We start from the raw sequence: 7,728 nt of genomic DNA, 5'->3' as shown, positions 1-7,728 counted from the left end.
TGCTCACGTTCTTAAGTTGTTCGGCATCTTTTCCAGTTACCGAATCAGCAGTGGTGGATGTATTTGAATAAAAAAATAACAGGTTTTATCCGGCAAGAACAACCATCATTGCTAACTCTATCACTGAGGTCCCTTCTAAAATTGGTAAGGCGGCAAATTTAGAGGTATAATAAATAAATTATCACAATGGTGCATTGTCTCAGACAGTTAAAACACTGTTTTATGGGGTAAATCTTGCTTTTGCTCCTCCAGTAGACTGATAAATAAGTTGCATACTTCCAGTTTACATTTCCGCAATCCCACTGAAGCCAGGAATTTTCTCTACACTGTGCCATGGCCTCAGTGGAGGAATGTTGATATCTGCTCTCAATCAGGTCCAAATGCCACCCATTCTACTTCTGTAAATCCAGTGCAAGTGTGCTGCCAGGGAGCCAGGCTGAGAACATCAGGTGTGGGACAGGACTGGCATAAACTTAGGCCCTTCTCTTATTCCCAGCACAGACAAAAGTAGCTCAAGCCCCACAGCACAGCAAACTCAAGCCCACATCCTGCCACAGCTTCAAACACAAGTAAGGATCTAATGACAGTTGTGGGCAACTTCAGTAATCCATAAAACTTTGGGTGGTAAACAATTGGTTTTTAAAATTGTTGTACATTAAAATGTTCCAAATCATGGGACAATTTAAAATTATGCCTTGTCAGTGTTCAATTACCAAGAGCAATAAATTAACACAGCTTCAGTCTGATAGGCACAGTTTTCTGTCAAGATTCTTAAATAATACAAAAAAAAAAAAGAAATAAAGCCAACTGTGTCCACATAGATATAAACATAAATTCAACCAAATGAACATGAGCCAGCAGTCTGAACATCAGTGTGCCCTGGTGGCCAAGAAGGCCAATGGCCCCTGGCCTGGATCAGGAATAGTGTGGCCAGCAGGAGCAGGGAGGTCATTCTTCCCCTGTACTTGGCACTGGTGAAGTCACACCTGGAGTGCTGTGTCCAGTTCTGGGCTCTCAGTTTGGGAAGGATGTTGAGCCACTTGAGCATGTCCAGAGGAGACAACGAGGCTGGTGAGGGGCTGGGAACACGAGACCTGTGAGGAGCAGCTGAGGGAGCTGGGGTTGTTTAGCCTGGAGAAGAGGAGACTCAGAGGTGACCTTATCACTCTCTACAACTCCCTGAAAGGTGGCTGTACTCAGGTGGGGTTGGTCTCTTTCTCCAGGCAGCAACTGACAGAATGACAGGACACAGGCTCAAGCTGCACCAGGGGAAATACAGGTTGGATATTAGGAAAAAATTTTTACAGAAAGGGTGATAAGGTACTGAAACAGTCTGTCTGGGGAGGTGGTGGAGTCACCATCCCTGGATGTCTTTAAAAAAAGACTGGATGTGGCACTCACTGTCATGTTCTAGTTGTGGTGTTAGGGCTGGGTTGGATTTGATGATCTTGGAGGTCTTTCCCAACCTAGTCATTCTGTGAAATAAACACAATTTTTGTAATATTTTGTATTCTCAGCTACATGTGGACTTCTGTATTTGTTTATATTTTCCACTTTTCCTCAAGAGTTTAAGGTGAAATGATGAGAGATCTGAGCTTCATCTCCTCGAGACGCTTGAAATGGTTATGACATTTTACAACAGTAGCTGAAAAAAGGGTTCTGGTAATCAGAAAACGCAAATACAATGATATTCCTGTCCGTCCTGCTTCCCACAGACCTAAAGGCATAGACCTAATCACGTCCTTCTTTTTGTGGTTGCGTTTCTGAACTTCCAGTCACAAGATGTACAAGCTGTTCTACCACCAGGTACCATCCAGCAGCACTCATGTAGTTTACAGGGCTTGTTCTTCAGAGGTGCTGACCTGGTGGGTTTTTGACTGACTTGGATTGCTAAGGACCTCTTGCTTCCAAAAAATCATGTGTTTTAACAACATTATTTTTACAGTACCCAAAAGTGGAAATGCTTTAAGAGATAATATGTTCTCAAATGTGTTACAGATGTCTCTGATAGTACTACCATCTTGTGATGGTATATTAATGGTGGCCATGTTTTGAGAAGTTTTATCTCTCCAAGGTGAAAAAGAAACTTCCACTTTAATTTGGCAGTGACCAAGGGTATTATTTGAGGTTGTGCAATGTAGTTCTTTCTCTGCCATCACTTTTTTTTATCTAGCAGAATCTTGCCCTATTTTGCATGTGTATTCCACCGGTGCTGAAACTGCACCTGAATTTGTTTGATCAAGGAGGCTGCAAGGGCCCTTTGAAAAACCTCTGAAAGAGGTAATCTTTCCATGTGTGCTCAGGGGGCTCAGGATCACTGCAGTCCAAATGCAGAAGCATTAAAAATTTGACCTCTAAGATATTGCCATCACAGGAGCTTGAGAATCTCAAGGAGAAATCTGAATCTCGACACTCTTCATTGTCTTTTTGTATAAATGGTTAAATAATTAGGAATCCACTGTTTCTTTGCACCATGTTGTATGTGACATTAGATTCTGTTGTATCTTAACAATATGTAAAATTACATTTTGTTGTGTTTGTGCTTATGGTCAGTAAGAATCTGACACAGAATGAGCACTTAAGTACTGGGCTATTTGTCATTAGATACTTGAACATGTATTACTCCTTCTGGTATTAAGTATTTTAATGCAGTATCAGATGGGATCTCTTGGGGTTTCGCCTTTTAGTAGCAGCAGTTTTTCCTGGGGCTTGCTTTTTAAATTGTGCTAAAAACTATACACTATAAAGACCTACTTTTTAGCCAAGTAGTAGGCACTAGGTTGGTCTGATTTTCCTAGCACGGTGTCAGCCCAGTCACCTTACCTGTTGTAAAGTGTTGTTTTAGTGTTTTAGTGCCTCAGACACCACCAGGGCTGGTTCTGGTGTGCACAGAAATAGCTTCCAGAATTGTACCTTTAAACAAATTTTTTTTTGTACTGTTGTTTTTTATTAATTAAAAATACTCATATTGTAGTTTGAATCTCTAAGGATCTCATAGTATGTCTGAGAACATAGAAATGTTATTAATGCAGTTTTCATTATCTTTTTTGTGTAGCTAATTTTCATGGCAAATTCTTTGTTTTTCCTATGGAAACAGCGACTAAAAGGAGAAAAAGTAGGACCCTAAAATACATATATTCTCATGGCTTCAACAAGAAGTACCACTGAGGGAGGAAATTTAATAATTGTTTAAGCCAGAGTAATGTACTATATGTTTGAAACTCACAGCATATATAATAAGGATGACTAACTGTACATTTTAGTGCCTTGTTTCTTGTAAAATGTTTAATCATAAATTACTAAACATAAATAATTATGAATTTCTGAGAAGACATATCTAAATATTGCCAATAGAAACTGTATATTCACAGAGGATTCAATAAATCATCATCTATTGTTACACATTAATTAGATGAGATTTTTAGTCTCCATTCTTTCAGAGTTGTTTTCAAATAATGTCATTTAATTTACACACAACTGTGCTATTTCTGTCTCTTAAACTAAACTCCACTCAACAGCATGGAACAGAGAAACTTTCTTAGTTGCAATGTCAGATTTTGTGGGAGAAAGTGCCTCTTATGAGACCTTTTGTACATATTCACCACAGAACTTCATATCTGGGTTTTTAAAGTGCTGATACAGTCATAGGTTCCTCTCAAATGTTCTTGCTGTAGACCTATTGACCAAGTCTGAACTTGAGTTAAGCACCAGCAGTTTGCTTTTGGACAGCCTGTGTCGGGCACTGCTGGGCAATAAAAAGAATCGGTTCCTAATAAGAGCACCTTAGCAATCACAGTTCAAAGACTATGTAGAAATCCAGGAAACTAAACCTTGCTGTGACACATCCAAGAAAGCCAAAATCTGCCCCACTCATGAGCAGCAAGATGAAGGGTGGGGTTTGAAAATCCACAAGGCTGAGTGCTAAAATGGAAGGAGAATGAGAGCAGTAAGTGGATAAGGATAATCTGACCTTTCTCCCTGCTTCTCCAGGTTTTCTGCACAGACTACATGTGCTGAAAGTCACGCCAGTATGGGACAGTTTTCCAGTGGTGTCTTGTCTATGCCACATGTAGAACCTGACAGTGATAATTACAATGTGCATCCCAGAGGAATTGGGGTGAAACTGTAGGGACAGGTGGGTTCAAGTACATAAGACCATACAAAAGCTGTTCCAGGTCAGGCCACAGCTCCATCTAATCCAGCATCCCACCTACAAAAGGGGTTTGTAGCATCTGCCCTGTAAAAAGTTAAAATAAATGCGAGTGTACAACGTTTCACAGCACACACTGCTCCACGAGGCAGAGTGTCTGTGAGACCATAGTGGAATCTTAGTATATAATGATCTTTAATGGATTTTTCTTGTAGAAATCTGTGCAAGATATTTCTGAACCTATGTAAACTATAAGTAACCATGTGTTCCAAATATAAGCAGAGTGAAGAAATACCTTTCTTGATCAGCTCTAAAGCCAACAGCTGCTAATTTAGCTTGCCCCCCTCTCTCTCCATGTATAACCTTGAGTTAGGAACTCATACATCTTAAATCTGGTTCAAATAAGGTAAGGGCTAATAATAATAATAATAGTAGCTCACTCAATCTTTTTCTCTTACAGCAACACAAGATTGGTTTTTAATTGATACGGAAAAATACTAGCAATCCTCTTCCAGTGCATTTGATCAGAAGACCACATATACTTTTATGAGATATGAAAGAGAAGAGCAAGGATAGAATAATTATATATAGAAGTAAGGACAGAACTTCAGTTTGATAGTTTTCAAGCAGACACTCTTCACTTAAAACTGTTTTCCCTTTTTCTTTCCTAACTAATTTTCAGTAAGAAAAGGAGTAGTTCCACTGAGTTAAAAAATCCTGATTTAAAAAAGTCCAAGGAATAATGGCTGACCATTACTGCTCAACTGAAACTCATCTTCAAAGACTGGGAAAATTCTGAAACCTTGAGGCCCTTTGACAGTTGCTAGTTGAGAAAAGGGTCATGAGGAAAAGCTGTGTGTAATTAGTGTCCCTTCTACAGAAAAAAACCCACAACCTTATCAAATAAATCTGGTTTTGTTCTTAGGCAAAGTGACAGAAAAAGGTAACAGTACTGATAAACATCACATGAGCATTGATAAACTCCTTGCTTCAGTCTATCATGACTTATGAAAAAGAAACAGTCCAAATTAAATGGCCTTAAATCTACTTACCTGACAGGCATAAAAGCACTTGAAAAGCAATTGTTGGTCAAAGATTTCTCTAGAGATGTTCCACAGGCATTAGTAGTAGGAATGATCTTGAAGGAAATGTGCAAGTCATCACTGTCATTTATAGCTGGCGCCAACTTTATCAAGAGTGGTGACAAGGCAGGGCACACACATTATACAGCCTGGCTTGTTCTGTGAGATGGGCCAGTTGACAAAGGTATCTTAAAGCAAAGACAAAACTCTGAATTTGGAACTGGTGTGCAGAGGCTACAGGGAAAAGCCTACACTCCAAGTCAGTAGTGTTTCTGGATCACTGGAGCAAGCATCTGACAGGGGCTCCTGAGTGCTTGCACCAGCAAAAAGGATTAAAAGGAGACAAAAAGGCAGGATGTGACAGGTAAGACATGGAAGTGCTACCTTCCCCCATAGCCCTGGAGAGTGCAACAACAAAATATTGCTGGACCTCACACCTACACTTCACACCGATGTTGAAACTGAACAGGTGATGGGAACTCCCAAAGCAGTGGGTGAGAGAGGATGTCTTATACCAGCCATCATAATGGGAGAGGTCGTTTGGGGCTGTAAATTGGAATTTGGTGAACTACTATGAGCTGGATGAATAATAAATCCCCTCAGGAATAAAAAAAAAGATTGCAGAACGGCTTTTTAGTTAGGAAAAAAAAAAAAAAAAAAAAAAAGGAGTTCTAACAGAGTAATCCTGAGAGTGAGAAGTGATGGGCAGCCAACCCGCCGTGAGAAACACCTCGCAGGTAACTGGGGCTGCTTCCCGCCCCGATGCCGGCCCGCTGGGATCAGATGCCTTTCCAGGGGAATATCGGTGATGGACTCGATCCAGGGTGGCTGAGAAGGAAACGCCAGAGGCCCGGGGCCGTGCAGAGAGAGCCCGGAGCCCCGGGCCTGGCCGCTCCCTCCAGCGGGTGGCAGCCGCGGGCCGGGGCGGCGGGAGCTCCCGGCGGGAATGCGGCTCCTCCCCGAGGAGCGGGAGCGGCTCCCAGCGCCGCTCTCCCGGGATGCGCCCGGAGCCCGCAAGCCCCGAGCGGGAAAACTGCTCCGTGCGAGCGGCTCCCAGCACCGAGAGTGGGGGGTCCCTCGGCCACCCCCGGCACCCACCGAGCTGTCCCCGGAGAGGGGCTCCAAAACGGGGCAAGGATGCAGCGCAAGGGTCGGAGGCGCCGCTGCCACGGACAGGGATGTTTTGAAATTTATTTCCTCGTCGGTGCTGAAAGCCAAGGCAGCACCTTTATTTCGTTTTGGGCTAAGCCGATGAGGGACTGGTTTACACTGAAAGAAGATCAGTCACTACCCTAGAAAAATCAGTATTACACACTGCCTATATATAGCCCGCCGTATACTTTGCTTGCAAACCGAGTGAGCAAGGCTTTCCACCTCCTTTGGCTACTCCCACTCCACTAAATTCTAGGCTTTTGTGGGTTAAACATAGAACCAGAACAAGCGAAACACATTGCAGGTGAAATCCTCCAATTTTTCAGCCTGTGGAAGTGTTCCCATTGATACTGGGCTCCAGGAAATCCTCCACAAGGGTCAGGGCAGGATCCTAACCCGCAGGAGATTTTGGCAGCCAACTCTTTGCTTCCTACTTAGAAAGAAAAATTCCCTAAATTTCCATCTGTCTGGTGTGTTCCTTGCATGGCCCGGTCAAGGAAATTCTTGAAAGTCTTCAAGCATTTGTTTTGCTCCAGCTTATGTCTGGTCTAAGAAAAATGGTTTTTATTTCAGTGATGGTAGTTGCTGTCCTATAAAACATTAGTTAGGGCAAGCTGTGAGCATCTGCTGTGCCTAAGTAGGGCTTATTTAAAAACCCTGGTTCTTTCATACAGGTTCTTCCTCATCAAGCCAGCATATATGAGAAATACCAGGTACTAACTATCATGTTTTAAAATCACACCATTTTGCCAATCCAGGCAAAGCCTCAGGGAAATTCTCCCAGATTTTGTTTACCCACATAGTGCATAAATCTTTTAACCACTCCATTTGCCTGAGGCCACATGGGGGTTACACACTGCACATAAAGCACAGGGAAAATGCCGTAGCCTTAGGCAATCCGAATTGTTGAAAAAGTTGTATGTAAACAGTTATAAACAAGTTTTCAAGATCTCTTTTAAATAAGCAATAAACTAATCCTTGTCATAGACAGATAGGCTCCCATGTCTCAGCTGTTTAAGAGCAAATTGCGTAAGACAGTGCCTGAAATACCTCAGTTTAAAAGCACCATCATTGTGTTCATGTGAAAATGAAAACAAAGACAACCAAATACTGAGGAGGCTGATCAGCACAGATAACACTAAAGTACACACAAAATAACCAAAGTCCCCCGTTCTTGGTAGCATTCCTATTTGTGTTGGGTTTTCAGAGAAAGCATACCTGTACCTGCCAACTCAACTCCTAGGTGCTCTTGCTACAAATGTCCTAAATAGAGCTAGTTTCAGTCACTGTTCATAGACCCAGGAAATTATATGCAGAGAACTCAACCATGAGTAACTTTTTCCC

Source organism: Poecile atricapillus, chromosome 2 (genome assembly GCF_030490865.1).
Source record: "Poecile atricapillus isolate bPoeAtr1 chromosome 2, bPoeAtr1.hap1, whole genome shotgun sequence".
Taxonomy (NCBI): Eukaryota; Metazoa; Chordata; class Aves; order Passeriformes; family Paridae; genus Poecile; species Poecile atricapillus.
Note: the sequence above shows the minus strand (reverse complement) of the source record.